At 37.8% G+C, this 16,645-nt stretch overlaps 1 protein-coding gene and 1 pseudogene across 1 annotated transcript in view; one reads left to right on the top strand and one right to left on the bottom strand.

Annotated features, from left to right (window-relative positions):
• The window catches only part of EFL1 (elongation factor like GTPase 1), a 219,820-nt gene that overhangs the window by 83,358 nt on the left and 119,817 nt on the right, over positions 1-16,645 (bottom strand). The window lies entirely within an intron of this gene.
• LOC138168618 (glutathione S-transferase-like) lies at positions 6,609-7,763 on the top strand (annotated as a pseudogene).

Below are 16,645 nucleotides of genomic sequence, written 5' to 3' on the forward strand. Positions count from 1 at the left end.
TTAGACCCATTTTTAGCAAGCTGGAAACCCTCTGAACAGACCCAGTGACAGATTGTACATCAGTCATATGAGGACTGGCCTAAGTAAATTTGGAAAAGTTTAATACCAGTGTGGCTACAGAGTAATGAATTGTTTGGCAAAGCAACTCAAGATCATTTACTCAAGCACAAAGAGTTTACAATGTACATTAGTGGAGGGAAAGCCCACAATGATGAAATCACACATCCTTGAAATACATAACATTTAAGGATCTAAGAAACCAACACTGTTGAACATTCAGGTGCACCTTACTTCTAATAGCAGATGGGCTCTTAAAATGTTATGTATGAAATGAATTTTAAAAAGTCAAATACTATTTATTCCCAATACATTAGTAGAGCTTACTACTTAAGGAACGCCATTATATATTTGTTTGTTAAATGACTAATCAATTAATTTCCTAGATTTTTATGACAAGCATGATTAAAGGAAGATAAATACACCTGTATACATCCATGCATACATAAAATGAAAAAACAAGCACCTGTTTTTTGCCAGATGTTGATTAAAAAGTGGTAATAAAATCAACAAAGTCTTTGGGCTGTAAATTTGCAAGTTATTCATTTAAGCTACACTTGTGTTAGACTCTGTCTTATTAGATTTGACAAGCTAATTGTCTAGAAAATCTACTATCAAAATAGGAAGTCTAGAGACTTAATAAAATAAAACCTTTAGGAAAATATACTTTAATACAAAATTGGGGAATCTTCCACTCTGAGCTGTATTAAAGAATTGCTGTGGTTCTTTTCAGCTCTAAGACGTTCCAAAATTTCAAATGCTACTTAACCTATCAGAGACCTCTCTTCTTATTCTCTAAAATGAAAGGCTTGGAATAGAATTCATGGGTGGGGAACCTGACCCCTGGACTAGATGATCTTTAAAGGGCCCAAAATTTCCCAGCGTACTCCTTGCACTAGTTCAAGCTAATCTTTAGGAACCCAACAGTATTTCAACTCCCCTGTATTACTGTATTGTGCATTTGAATTCCCCCCAAAATGAATTTAAAGTATACTCCTTGAATTGTTAATAATCAGACATTACAAAGAACAGTAGGCTAGTAATCCACTACATCTCTCTAAAAGGAATGACCCAGAAATTATTTATTACAATTGGAACATACTCCAATTCAGTTAACAGTGATTTATTAAGTGCTGACTATTTATTCACAGAGCATTGTGCAAGGTGCAGGGAGATGTGCAAAGATGAATAATACACATTTCTGCTTCCTAGGAGCTTACATTCTAGTAGGTGTTCAAAACAAGCCCCCAAATGACTACAACAGAAAAGAGAATTGTTAGGAGTTCAAATAGAGGAGAAAGATAACTGCAGCAAGGAGCAAGAAAGGTATGAGGAAGTAGCCTGGTCTCTGATCAAGCACTTGAAAGATAGGTAGAATTTTGATTGACTGTTAGACTTAAGCAAAAGGCATTTTAGGTAAAAGGAATGACATGTAGTTCAATCTGGCTGCACTAAAAGAAAGCTGTGAGAGATGTGACTGGAAAGATGAGTTGTCACAAGACTTATAGGATATGCTAAAAAAGTCTGGTTAAAAAAATCTGTATTTTAGGGGCAGCCAGGTGGCGCAGTGAGTAAGAACGCCGGCCCCAGGATCAGGAGACCTGGGATCGGTTCCGGCCTCAGATACTTGGCACCCACACAAAAATAACTGGCCGTGTAACCTCAAACAAGTTACTTAACCCCGACTGCTTTAAAAAAAATCTGTATTTTAGTAGGAATAAGGAACCACTGAAGTAGTAACATAGGTAGGGGAAGAGCATAATTAGACCAGATTAATATGAGAGGAGTAGGCATAATAGATTGGAGCAAAAAAGAAACCAGAGCAGGGTTAACATTTAAGAGGCTAACAAAATAGTTCTGAAGAGAGGTAATAACCTGAATTAGAATGGTAGCAGTTGGATAAAAGGCAGAGGGCAGATGGAAGAAGTTCTGGAACTATAAATAAGAAGATTTGGTGACTCATTAGGATAATAATAGTTGACATTTACCTAGCACATTAAAATTTAAAGTGCTGGACATACATTGCTTCATTTGCTTATTACAATATATATTACCAAATATAAACAATGTGTTGATATATATTGTTAAATGTGATTTCCACAACATTCCTACAACATAAGATTCAGGAGAAAGAGAAATAGAAAACAAACATGACTGAGGTTTCAAGTCCTGGTTCCTCAGACAATGACAGACAGAAATTGAGACTATATTGAAGGCAGGGGCAGTGTTAGGGGGTATGACAATGTTGAATTACATGACCTCTAAGGTCCTTCTAGTTATAAAAATGGTCAAGGTGAGTTATAGGGATCAACCCTATAAGATGAAAGAGATTTAAAAAAAATCACCATCAGATATATATCCTGTGGTATCTCCAATAGTCTTAATTTTCTCACCATCAAGAGTTAGGCAATAGCATCATTAAGAAAAAGATTAAAATAAGGTGAGTAGTACTTGGACTATATCAGTGAGACCAATTACTCCCATTCATAATCTGTTTGTCCCCATAGACTTCAAGATAACTACCTGGCTTTGGAACCACTATCGTGTATTCAAAAACAACTATTTATTAAGCATCACAACACACTGTCTTAGGTACTGAAGATAAAAGACAAAGACAACATCCCTTAGATTCTATTGGGGGGTATAACATGTACAAAGATAAGTAAACACAAAGTATATTACAAAGAAAGGTTAAGAGGGATAGAGCGCTAAAAACTGAGGAGGGATCAGGAATGGCCTCATAGAGGTAACAACTGAGAAGAGCCTTGAAGTGAGCTAACGATACTAAAAGGGAAAGATGGGGTAGGAATGCATTCCGGACATGGGGACCACCTATGCAAAGACATAGAAATAGGAGAGATAATGTTACATACATGGAACAGCTGTAGGCCAATTTGACAGGAATGTAGAGTATTTTAAGGGGAGAAATAGGAAATGATTATAAAGGTAGGAAGGACAGGCTAACAACTTTATATTTTATCCTACAGACAGGAGGGAGACATTTGAGTTCTGATAGGAGAAGTGACATGGTAAATCTTTGGTTTAGAAATATCTACTTGGTAGCTATGTGACAGATGGATAAGAGAGGGGATAGTCAGGAAGCAGGAAGACCAACTCTATACTCACTTTCTATATCCTCTAAATTTGGTGGTCAAATATATTTTGGTTTGACTTGGCAAAACTTTAGTTTACTCTGACCAACAGTTTGTGACTTGGGTCACACCCTCTTATCAGGGAAGGTTCTACCCTCAAACCCTATCATTTGCCCTTAAAAATCATTAACACCTAACAACCATATTAGATGTCCATGTAGTCTAAACACCCATGCATGCAGAAATAATTTGTACCTTGACCTCATCCCCAGGAGACAGTTAGGTTCTTGAACATTTTCAGTGTCAGGAGGTATACTATATTACAAGGTATCCAGTTCTACTGTTTGATGGATGTAACTATTAAAAAATTATTTCTTTGGATGGAAAGAAAACAGCCTCTTTTAATCTTTTCCTTATTGATCCTAACTTTGCCTTCTGAAATAATGTATCTATTACCCTATTATGTGAGTCTTTCAAATGCCTAAAGACATGATTAGCATAGTATTTGGCATACGCTAGGTGCTAAATAAATATTTTTTTCATTCACTCATTCAATTTACTACTAGAACCCTCCAAACAAAACACTACTAATTCCTTCAGCCACTCCTCATATTACATGGCTTCTAGACTATTTTTTACCATCCTTGCGGAACTCATCCAGAAGCACTATCTCTTAATCAATACCTCTTAAAACCAATAGCTCTTAAACCAATCTCTCTTAAAGTACTGCCTCCAAAAATAATAGTTATATTCTAAATATGGTATAACCAGCAAAGGTCATTAGAATCATTACTGCTCATGCTCTGTACACTACACTTGTGCTAAAGATTGTAGCAGTTACTTTAGCACTAACACTATTAAACTCATGTTAAGGTTGTGGTTGGTCTCCATGCTTAGTGTTTTTTGATCCACACTCCATACCCCTCCCCCTTCATTTTCCCAATTTTCATATTCTACTTGTGCTAATTCATCCTTGGCAAGCCCACCCAGTCTCTTATTTTTACATGGCCACTGATACTATCCTAGTTCGGTTATTACCTTATCTACTTCATATTTGGATGAATGCTTGGTCTTGTTAACTAGCTCATGTGATAAAAGTTTATTTGAAGGAACAATAGAAACCATCATCATTGAAATGTTTAATGAATTTCCCAAGCCCACAGGGGCTGGGATTCAACCCAAGACCATCTAACTATAGGACCAGTGGTCCCTTCACTATACAGCAGTGATTTATACCCAGTCTCTCGCTCCCTCTGATAATCTTCTTAGAATATTACTTTTATTTTGCTATTCTTTACTATCCAATATTTTCCCTAATCTACCTAGAATCTACCATTTTGTCTTCTTGCCTGTTTCTCCTCCACATGGCTCCACAGAGAATGGCCTATTCACTGTTCTAAACACTTTTGTAAATCTTTGCCTTCTTACTTAAAAATCCTTATTGTACATTTATAGGAAAGTTCATCTGGTAAAGAAATTAAAAAATTTGACTTTACTAATATAAAACACTTTCATGACAAAAGAGAATTTGGTTGGAAGGCTGAGCATCTGCTGCAGAGTGGCAATTGTTAATCTGACTAACTTGAGCTCAGTGCTAGACAGTCGACAGTAAAATACTGTTTCTGAGTTTTAATGGATGGTTAGTTCAAAAAAATTTTTAAAAATTGTTTAGGTGTTTTATACACTGATATCATTAGTAATAATAAAAAGAAAACCCAACAACTCCATTTTCCAGAGCAAAGCTGCCTAATTATTCATAAATCCATGGGGGAAAAAGCACCAAGTAAATTAGAATTTGAAGTTCTGTTTTAGACAAGTCAATTCTGTGCTTGCTTCCCCTGACAGTTTACAGCCTTATTATCTAGGGGAAAAATAATTCTCTCCCATAAGAGTCTGTGTCAAAACACTGCTTAGGGCACATTTCATTATTATTAGTCAGTTGGACAGATCAGTCCCCGCACTATTAAGCACATCACACTATTGCTCCACAAATATGTCATTCTCCCAGCAGATGTCACTCAGCGGTAAGAGGCCTGGAACACCAAGCCCACAGAAGCATCTGTGCGTGGAGGAGCAGTGATGGAGGAAATTTAATAAGAGAGGTTCAGAGAATGGTCCAGCAAAATAATTTTCTTTAAATCCTAATGCACTACTAAGCATTTAACCAGTTTTGCATATTATCACTGGGTTTACAATAGGCCCTTGTGTTCCTATATTTGTTAGCAGAGTCAATTGGCAGTTGGTGCACTTTCCTAGGGAGTTATTAAAAGCCAGCATTAAAATAAAACTTCAAAGCAAAATTCCCTGAAACTGGGAAGACATTGGGAACTCTGCCCAGAGAAACAACAAAAGGCTACCTTACTAGTTTGAAAGCAAAGTATTACTGCAGTTTACATTATTAACAGAGGGATCACTAATTCTAAAAGTCCCTGTTGCTGAGCACGGTACCTTTCCTAAGGATTCTCTCTTCTTTGTTCTAACCTTAGAGAGAACTCCTTCTTAATCAAATCCTGATTCCTCATATCCCCAGTCCAAGATCACTATGATCTTTGCCCTTGGCTTACAATGATGATTTACCTTCCAAATGTAAGCCTTCATTTTCCACTTTCCAGTTTGGCTCTGTTTTTTTGCAGTGACAGAGGGCTCAAAGGATTTTCAGTTAGAAAGAACCTTCGGGATCATTTACTTCAACCCTTTTTATAGATGAGAAAACTAAGGTTCAGTGAAGTTAAATGACTTGCCACAGAGCACAGAGATTGTAAGCAACAGATTCAGTTAAATGCTCTGACTTCAACTCTAGGACTCTTTCAACTTATACTCCCTTTTTAAACATCATGGCCTCTCAAATTTATTCTAATGATTGACCTATAGCAATTTAATCTACAGAAGTTTTGCATGACATTTTGTATAAAATAGTAAGACATGTATGTAAGAGAATAGATCCAAAGAATTTTATGGCTGAAGAATCCTTAGAGAAAATTTAATTCTGCACCCCAACTCAATTCAGCAGAATTCAATAAACATTTATTAAGCACTTACTCTCTCAAGAACATATATAAACATACATATATATACACACACACACATATATGTATAGACAGATACAAAAATAAAAATGCCAGTCCTACCCTCAAGAAATCTAACTTTTTCTGAGGAAATAAAACATGTACATTTATATAAGTAAACATGAAGCACAAATAAATCCATAAAAGAGAGAGAACACATTAACAACTGGGGAAATCAAGAAAAGGTTCCTGTAGCTAGGGATGATAAAAGGCAAATATGGAGCCAGAAGACAAGAAATATCCCCTACAAGGAAAATTTAGTAGGCCAGTTTGACTGGAATGAAGAATGTGAATGGGACTAAAAGGTATGTAAGAGATAAGACCACAGGGCTTTAAATAAGAGCTGAAGATCTGGATTTTATCTTAAACACAAAAGGGAGCCCCTGAAGATTTTTCAAAACAGTCAAATATGTGGTTTAGAAATATCAGTTTGGAGCTTTCACCCAGAAGCTGCTCCTCTTGGACACCAGCCCGCAAGGACTCTCTTCCTCAGCAGTGGACAAAAATTCAAAACATCACAATGGCAATTAAACTAATCTTCCACTACTTTAATGGAAGGGGTAGAATGGAATCCAACAGATGGCTCTTAGCTGCAGCTGGAGTGGAGTTTGAAGAACAACTTTTTGAAACAAAAGAACAATTAGAAAAGTTAAAAGCAACTGTCCTGCTTTTCCAACAAGTGCCTATGGCTGAAATAGATGGGATGAAGCTGGTTCAGTCCAGAGCCATTCTTCACTATTTGCTGAGAAATACAATCTACTTGGGATGTACATAAAGAGAGAGTGACGATTATCATGTACTCAAAGGGAACAATGGATCTGATGGAGCTACTCATGGTGTATCCTTTCCTAAAAGGAGAAGAGCAGGAGAAAAGACTGACTGAAATCACTAACAAGGTCAAAAACAGATACTTCCTTGTTTATGAAAAGGTTTTAAAACTCATGGACAAAACTTTCTTGTGGGTAACCAGATGAGCATGGCAGATGTGCAAGTGACTGAAGCTGTTTTAATGGTGAAAGAGACTGTCCCTGATGCACTCTCTGGATTTCCTTTACTTCAGAAATTTAAAACTCAAATGAGTAATATCCCAACAATTAAGAAATTCCTGGCCCCTGGCAGCAAGAGAAAGCCTGTCCCTAATGCCAAGTTTGTAGAAAAGGTTATTAAGGTCTTCCATTGATAAAACAGCAAACTCGCCCATGGAAAGAGATTCAGTATGTGATTACTCTGTGGACCCTTCATGTCAGATTCCAGTCATGGCAATGCTCTAGGTGTAGCTACAGCTCATGGCAGCCTTTCAGAGAAGTCTAACAAAACCAAGAAGGGCATAGGAGGCAAGAAAAGAACCCTCTTTCCATTCTAAATATCTTCTTTGCTCAGTCCTTTCTAAACACTTGACTTTGGAGCCCACAGGTGAAGCCCTGATCTCTTGATTTCTTGGCTTTCTGGGTTTCTCCACCTTATCTAAACCCTCTCAGGTTCCTATGGTTCACTCTCTAAGCTTCAGGAATATACTTGTCCTAAGCCTAACCCTCCCCATCTGTTCCTTGACCTGAGGGTCGAGACCTCTGCTAGCTATGTGCCTCTTCACCTTCCAGAAGTGAGCTCAGGAGGAAGGCCTTATCTAAAGTGCTCTAGAACCTAAGACAAAGAATGCTTGCAGAATTCTGCACCATGCTTTGTGCTGAACATAGTATTTGAAGTTGGAGTACTCATTGTTGGAGCCTAATAAATAGCAAAATATTAGTTAATGCTACTGACCTAAGTCCCAATTACCTGCACAGTGTGACAACAAATGAAATAGAGATATGCATCAAATAAAGACTTTCTATGCACACAAAAAAGAAATTATCAGTTGGACAGCTATGTAGAAGATGACTGAGAAGCTGAGAGACCAACTAGGAAGCTGCAAAGATAGTTCAGGTAAGAGGCGACGAAGGCCTAAACTAGTATGGAGGCTGTTTGAAGAAAGACAAGGAAAAGGATGTGAGAAATGCAGAAGTAGAATTGATAAGCCTTGGCAAGTTAGTGAATATGAAAGGGAGAAAAGAGAAGGAAGAGTAGAGAATGACTCCAAGACTGTGATCTGAGTGAAAGTAAAGATACTTATGCCCTCAACATAAAAAAGTGAGGGTTAGGAATGGGTTTGAGAAGAAAGATCATCAGTTCCATTTGGATAGGTTGAGTTTGAGCTGGCTATAGAACACCTAAGTGGAGATGTCCAGCATGGAATTGGTAACCGAAGGCTGAAGGTTCAGGAGAGAAATTTGGCCTGGATTTACAGATCTCGGAGTCAGCTGCATAAAGAAGCCCACAGGAGCTGATGAGATCATCAAGAGAGAGAATATAAAGAAAACAGGCCTAGGACAGTGTCTTGGAGAATTTCTCTCATTGGTGGGTGGCAGAAAGGTGAGAATCCATCAAAGGATATTCCAGATGGAGGAGTCACATATGGTACAAGGAAAACCAAGAGAGAACAGTGTCAAGGGAGCAAAAGAAGGGGAGTGACTGGGAGGAACCCTAATACTGCTGTTGGGGTTGGTTGACAGTGATATCAAGACAAATGAGGACTGGAAAAAATCCAATGAATTTTATAATCAGGAGATCACCGATAATTTGTAGAATGTTTAGCTGAGTGGTCTAAATTAGAACCTGATTGCTTGGGGCTGAGAAGTGAATAGGAGATGAAGAAATGGAGGCAACAAGTATAGAGTATTAGGGGACTTTGCCTGAGAAAAGGAAGAAAGCTTGAGGGTCAAAGGAAGGGTTTTTTAAGAATGGGAAAATCAGGTTTGTTGGGCAGCTGAGAACTGAGTGCATAAGAAGAGAATGAAGTGAAAAAGAGAGGGGATGATTAAAGAAGCAACATCAGAGAAGAGACAAGAAGAAAAGGGATCAAGAGTATAGCACTGCAAGAGGAACTAAACTTGTCAAGGGGAAGGGCTCCCTCATTTTCAAAAGAGAAGAGAATGGAAAACAATGAAGAGTAGTTCTGAAGTGGAGAACAGAGAGGAAGGAAGTGGTCACACTGAGTCGCTATTTTCTTAGCAAAGAAGAAAAGCTCTCTGCTGAAGAGGGCAAGGGATGGTGTATGAGCTGAGAAATAGAAAACATTTGAAAGAGAGTCAATTAAAAGAAGAAAAAAGGAGTTATGTAGAAGTGAAGGACCAGTTGAGATTAGATAACAAATTTGTAATGGAAGCTACAGTGTCCAGAGGAAGACAACCAAATTGATAAAAAGCTTTATGTTGATAAGACAGGAAGACTGGCTGAAGAAACTGGGCATGCTTCTCCTACAAAAGAAAAGACTCAGAGACATGATAAGTGTCTTCAGGTATTAGAAAGGCTTTTCTATGGAAGAGGGATTAGAACTGTTCTGTTTAGTCCTTGGGATAGAGAACCAAGAACAATGTGTGAAAGTTGTAAAGAGGTTAATTTGGGCTTGATTTCAGGAAAAACTTTCTAACAATTACAGCTGTCAATCACTTGCTGAGAATATTATAGTGAAGACTCCTTTAATGTATGAATTGAACTAGATGCCAAGGAGGTCCCATCCAATTCCCAAATTCTGTGGTTCTGTGCCTGGAAGAAGAGGAAGGGGCAGATTGACTAGAGGTCTCAGTGAAGACAGAAGAGTAAGGAGAGACAGAAGGTCATGGTGAGAGAGAGGAATTTCAGAATTTTGGCCAATGACAATTATGAATGATGCTGAAATTGAGGAGTGTTCACTCCTGGGTGACGCTAACATGTAATGAAGGTTTCAATTTACGTGAATTGAAAAAGTTGATGTATTAGAAGATCAAGAGGTTTGAGGAGACATCAAAATATATACTGAAATCCCAAGGTTAGAAAGACTCCACAAGTGAAGAATTCCCAGACATCCAGGCAAAATGACTTGGGGGCTGTAAGAGGCCTATTCTACAAAAAAAGACTGAGATAAGGTGATTTAGCTGGATATAGTCAACTTCAAAGAAGGAGATGTTGCTCAAGGACAAAGGGTTATGCTTAATGATTTTCCCTGAACACTGTGTTGTGTGAGAAAAGGGGCAATCAGGATTAGAGAGGGTGGCCAAGGATGCATGTGCATTGTGTTCTGGGGCAAGTCATGTTTCCATGCGTATAAGATTGAAAGACTATGAATTGAAGAGAACTAAGACAAATAGAAGTTTTATTAAAATTTGGTTAAAACAGAGGTCATTTTAAGAGGGCATAATTGTGAAGGAGAGGACTTGGATGAGGTCTTGGGAGAGGAAGAACTGAGATGGATCAGAATGAGAGAACACATTTGACACAACTGATCTCCAAGGTCAGAGAGACTGTGAAGTGAGTAGTGGTGGATTTGGTTTGGGAGGGTGCATTAGTGAAAGTTTATCAACCAGTTTTCCAGGGGAAAAAAATACAGATGACACAGCTTGTAACTACACTATTAACATTTTTTCCATCACTCTCTCAAGTCTAAACAATCAATAAAGCAATAAATCCAATCCAGATTTGAGAGTTCAACTGTATTCTATTAATCCATTCATTAAAGAAACTTAGAAAAGTATGTAAAACAACACTACTTTTCTCCCTGATTTAAAAGAATACATAATTATTTTTCATAAATATGTTACTTATGTTAACATGTAATGGTTTTATTATTTTCTAAAATAAATTAATACATAATTACTTTAAAATTTGTCAGCTTTAATGTTTAAAATGGTAAATATTAACAGATAAAACTCACACAAACAAAAGCTCTTTGGCATCCTCAATTTTAAGAGTATAAGGGGTCCTAGGAATAAAAAGTTTGAGAACCTGGGTCTAGATAATTAAGGTCCCATCCAGATAAAATCATCTATAAATTGATGGGAATTTGAAAAGGACCAGAAAAAAAACAAACATACTAGAACAGACAGGCAGAAAAGCATTTATTCTTAAGTTTCTCAAATGAAAGGGGGAAGCAAGCAGACATGAAGCCAGAATCTGTATAATTCTAAAAAAAGAAACAATATTTAAAAGAACAAGAACTTCCTCACTACTGGATCTTGGGTCTCAGGAAACACTGCAGGAACCTACAGCACAGCTATAACAATCAGTTCATTGTATAACTAATGAGGAGGTCTCAATTCCTTTCATCCATGAAGCATGTGGAGCAAACACCTCATGGAAATGAAACAAGCTAATTTGTCTCCATAAATCCCCCAGTCCAAAGGTCTCTCAGAAACAAAGCAGTTCTGGCTAGTATTCTGCTGACTAAATAAAGTGTTCCACAAACCTGGGATCATGTATCGTCCACAAGCAACAGCAAGAGTTGGGCTGCCCTCACTTGAGGACTAACTAAAAACATTAAAAAAAAAAAAATCCAACCAGAGTGTCAGCTCCTTTTCAGTGGGCTAGAAATCTGAACATCTGAGTTTAAAATAGGGTATAAAAGCAAAGCCCAGATACCTTACACTCCCACAAAAGAAGAGCCCTGTCATACTGGATTACCTTAATGTCTTTATCAGCTGTGAAGTAATGCCTGTAATGGGATAGTCTATTCTCCTAGAATGTTATAAGCTGGCACTGGGGGTGGAGGAACTGGGCACTGTTCTTTAATATGTATTTGGGAAATGGCATGATTATGTAATTTGAGGGAAAAACACCCCAAACAATTAATCCATGGTGAAAAACCCCTGCAAATGTTATTTTTGTAGAGAAGAATAAAGCTCAGCTTGCCGCTTTCTTTTTTTTTTCTTAAAGCAATCGGGGTTAAGTAACTTGCTCAAAGTTACATGGCCAGTTATTTCTGGGTGTGGTGCTAAGTATCTGAGCCCAGATTTGATACCCAGGTCATCCCGACACTGGAGCCGGTGCTCTTACTCGCTGAGCCACCTGGCCGTCCCATGCCACTTATTTCTTAATGAAAATATTCTCAATATAACAAAAACAACTATGAGAGTTTTAGCCACTTGTAATTATTTTATTTACTAGTGTGCCCTTAAAAAAAAACTCATCTTCAACCTGAAATATCACATACAATTTGGGCAATGAATCTCTAATTCTTTATTTGAAAACAATTTAATCATTACCAGGCTTACTTTCTTACTCAGGGAGCACTTGACTGAGGGTCTAAATCAGGGGTAAGGAACCTGCAGCCTCAAGGCCACAAGTGGCCCTTTAGGTCCTCAAGTACAGCCTTTGATTTCAAATTTCACAGAACAAATCCCCTTAATAAAAGGATTTGTTCTATAAAACTTGGCCTCAGTCAAAAGGCCATACACTCAAGGACCTTAAAGGCCACATGTGGTCCCAAGGTCACAGGTTCCCCCACCCCTGGTCTAAATACATCAAATGCCATGAGCCCAGGGAAATTAATCTCAAAGCTACCAAGTTCATATTATGGCCCTAATGAATCTGAATCAGGAACAATGCGCTGAGAAGGTAGCTATGGATGGCAGTGTGGCTTCTACAGTTTGGGATAAAGTGACTCCATTTACAACTCTCCTCAACTTTCCAGATGCCACCCTGATCTCCATGGGTATGAGTTCAGGGATGAGGTCAGTTTGAAATGATAGAATTAATGTATGCAGGTAAGCATGTGTAAATCCTTTAAACATGCATTTGGGAAATAAAAGTTCTGGTATTAAATATTGGAAAGGAACTGGGGGATACTGGATAATAATAATTCATATTTCTATGCCTTGATAGGCTTGCAATGTGCTTTCCTCAAAACTCTCATAGGTAGACAAAAGTCTTGTTGTTTCCTGTTTTACAAAATCAGGCTCTGAGGTGCCCATGTGAGCAACTAGATGTGTTACTCATGCTAACACAGCCTCTGGGAGTCTCAAAACCCAAATCTCCCAACTTCTAGTACTTTGCTCTTTCTACTATACCAGGCCACTACACACTGTAGCTCGGGTATAGTGGCAGCTTCCAAAGGTTCTGGTGTTCTAAAAGTAACCTGATGCAAAGAGGACAAGTATGCAGGATGAAAAAGAGGAGTGAAGATGCAGGCAGTAAGAGGGACCAAAGTTAAGAGGTTCTTTTCAAGGGAATCATCTTGACCACAAGACTTATTTCAATGTCAAAGAATTCTGGTAGAGTCTTCAAAGAAAAATTCTCCTCAGAGAAACAATGTTACCTTTCTATCCATAGCATGGTCACTGCAGGATTTAGGTATCTTAAACTGGAGAGCAGATGGTGGATAAGATATATTGTTTTTTAATGATTCGAGAGTTTGCATTTTTCAGGATCAACTCTAGAATCACAGAACACTGAACATGGAAGAAACTTCAGACAATCAAGCTGAATCTCCTCATAATACAGATGAAAAAACTGAGGTCCCTAATGATTAAGTGGGCTGCCTTTACAGAGCCTGGATTAGAACCCTGGTCTCTAAAACAATTCCAAACAACTCATGATAGAAAATGCACATCCACAGAAAGAAATATGGGGTCTGAATACAGATCGAAGCATAATACCACTTGCTCTCAATTCTCACTTCCTCTCAATTCTCACTTCCTGGCTTCCTCGAAATCCCAATGAATATCCCACCTTCTACAGGAAGCCTTCCCCAACCACTTAATTCTAGTCCCTTTCCTCTGTTAATCATTTCCCACTTTTACATAGCTTGCTTTGTATATATTTGTTTGCATGTTGTCTCCCTCTTTAGACTGTAAGCTCCTTGAGGGAAGGGACTGTTTTTTGCCTCTTTTTGTATTGTCAGCACTTAGCATGGTTCCTGGCACATGGTAGACGTTTAATAAATTTTTATTGAATGAATAAATGAACACATGAGTTCAAATGATCCCTGTGACACTTTTGAGCCATGTGACCCTAAGCATGTCATTTAACCTCTTGGTCTCACTTCTCTCATCTATAAAATGGGGACAATGATGGACAACACATCACAAAATTGTGAGGATCAAATGAGATATTTATAAATTACTTTTCAAGTCTTAAACTTTTATGAAGATACTATCTACAATAGTTATTATTATTTTTATTATGTTGATCAAAGCTTTCATGATTTTACAAGGTAATGAGATACAACAGAAAGAATATTAGATTTGAGTTTCAATCCTGGCTCTGAAACCTAAGATCTCTGTGATCTTAGGCAAATCATTTATTCTCTCTAGGCCTCAAGTTTCTTCATTTTTAAAATGAGGGGGTGAATTCAAAAGCCCATTCAAACCACAAATCTAACATCCCTTGAACCTTTGAGATTCTCCAGAATCACTGAGTGGGTATCATTCAGATCTAATGATTTGTTGATAGCAAATATTTGTTTATAAGTTTGTCTAGATCTAGAAAATGTATCAGTGTTTGGCCCAATAACGCTCTCCCATTTTATTCTAAAAAGCATTTGGGAGTCTGAATACCCCAAATAGCTTCTTCAGTGAAGCCCAAAAGAAAGGATTCATTGAGTCAGATCTCTTTTGCATTTTCCCATATATCATCTTTATCTTGCTCATCAAATGGTCCTAATGGAAGCTCCATTAGTTCTCCTGCTCTTTAAGTATTTAAATAAATTCTGAATGGCCTTGGAGTCCCCTGAAATGTCCTTCTCAAATATTATCCATGACTTATTTCTCCTCACTTGGCTAATTTTTCTGTTCTTTCTTCTGATGATTTCCTTATTCTCCTGGTTAGCAAGGTAGAGTTGCTTTATGAGCATCTACTGATTTGTATCCTTGGTAAACATTTTTCTCAATTTTTCTGTAGAAAAGTCAACAGGATTTCTGTGAATTATTTACTTTATTAAGTATTTCTTTCACTTTCTCCCCAAAGCCTCACTTGGCATATCTCCATTTTCTAAAATTCAATAATAGTGGCTTTTATTTGACTTCCCTTCTCCCATCAAAATGCTGCACTTAATTGGCTTGCGATCTCCATTACACAAAGGTCCCCACATAATAATTTCTGTACTACTTACATATAGTGTACACAGACCACTGACAATCACAGGATTTTAGAGCTGTCAAGACCTCAGAGATCATCTAGCCCAATATCCTGATTATATAGAAAATGAGGTCCAGAAAGTTAAAGGGAGTCCCTCCAGTCACTTAGCAGCTATTCAGTGTCAGGACCAGGAACAGAATCTACATCTCCACCTTAGCCCAGTTCATCATTTTCTCCATCTGTTTGTTTTTTTAAACAGAATCCTTAACAAAAAAATAATAAATGCCAGCACACATTTCAGTGTATTCCTTTTTCACTAAGGCAACAGTCTTCTAGTCTTAATGAAGTTTTAATACAGTATGGAATTTTGCTGTCCCATAAAGCTCATTAAAATAGGCCTCTAACCGCACTGACTCACAAAACTAGATCAAAATTGTAACAGGAGACCATGAATTAGGTCAGCTCAGCTCCTAGCTAATTTTTCCAAAGCTATACAGTGACACAAGGCAGGAAGACATGGTGTCCAAAGAGGTATTTGGTTGAGGATATTTTATTTGATGTTTACTGTGCAGCAGATGAACAGCCTTAAAAATCTTAAAATGCTTTTATGTCAGAAAGATAAATAAGAAGCAACAGAAGGGTAACTTAAGCGCAGTGACACATGATATGTAAATAAGTTTTCCTCTTCAAGCATCTTCCATGATCTGTAATTTTGTATGTATTCTGAAAAAGGGATTGTGGGGAAAATGTGCTCCTTCACCAAAACCATTCCACTCTGCCCCAACTCAGGCCTCAAAGAACAATCTCTCAATGATGTGCACATAAACAAGAGGAACTAGGAAGAACAGAGGATTCTCTGCATTGAGAATAAAGGCAAGGTTGAATTACATAGCCTCAGAGTTCTGTGATGCTTATTAAAAAGCACCATTGCTCCTTACTGAGGAGAGAAATTGGAATAAGGGAAAAAGCTTTTTAAAAAAGCTGTTTTTATACAGTTCTGAGATTATCAAAGAACGTGGAAGAGAGTCGGCAGACCAAAACAAACCTAGGCCTCCAGAAATTAGAAGAGCTCCAGCAGAGAGAACCAATCTCACTTCCCTCCAGGACTGATAGAATAGGTAAGGATTCCTGTAAGGAGTGTGCTTTTAAAAGGATACAGTCTAATAAAAAGGGGATATAAACAAGAGTCCAGGGAGGGGTGGAAAGGCCAGATTTCTAGGCATTGGTGCAAAATAATAAAGGAACAGAAAAAGTCTGCCATGGAGACTGGTAGTTATGTTCTCCTGTAGAAGTCTTGATGGTTTGCATTTTCACTCATAGCCAAAGAAGAAACAGAAGGACTTCAGAGTATGCCTGAATTTCTACTACCCTGGACAACTTTGGGTTAATTTCTTTCTCTCAAATTATATAAAACTACGCTATTTTATTTCTACAATATAATGCCCAGTAGGATAACTGGCAATTGACTAGCTGGCTCAGAGGTGGCAGTATCAACGACTAGTGAGCTAGCTGTATATCAAGCTGATTTTGAGAGTTAGGAAGAGAAACTCAATTTAACACGGGAGT

This window comes from Petaurus breviceps, unplaced genomic scaffold (assembly GCF_028583685.1).
Source record: "Petaurus breviceps papuanus isolate PSGF00001 unplaced genomic scaffold, PetGlider_PUasm1.0 37, whole genome shotgun sequence".
NCBI lineage: Eukaryota > Metazoa > Chordata > Mammalia > Diprotodontia > Petauridae > Petaurus > Petaurus breviceps.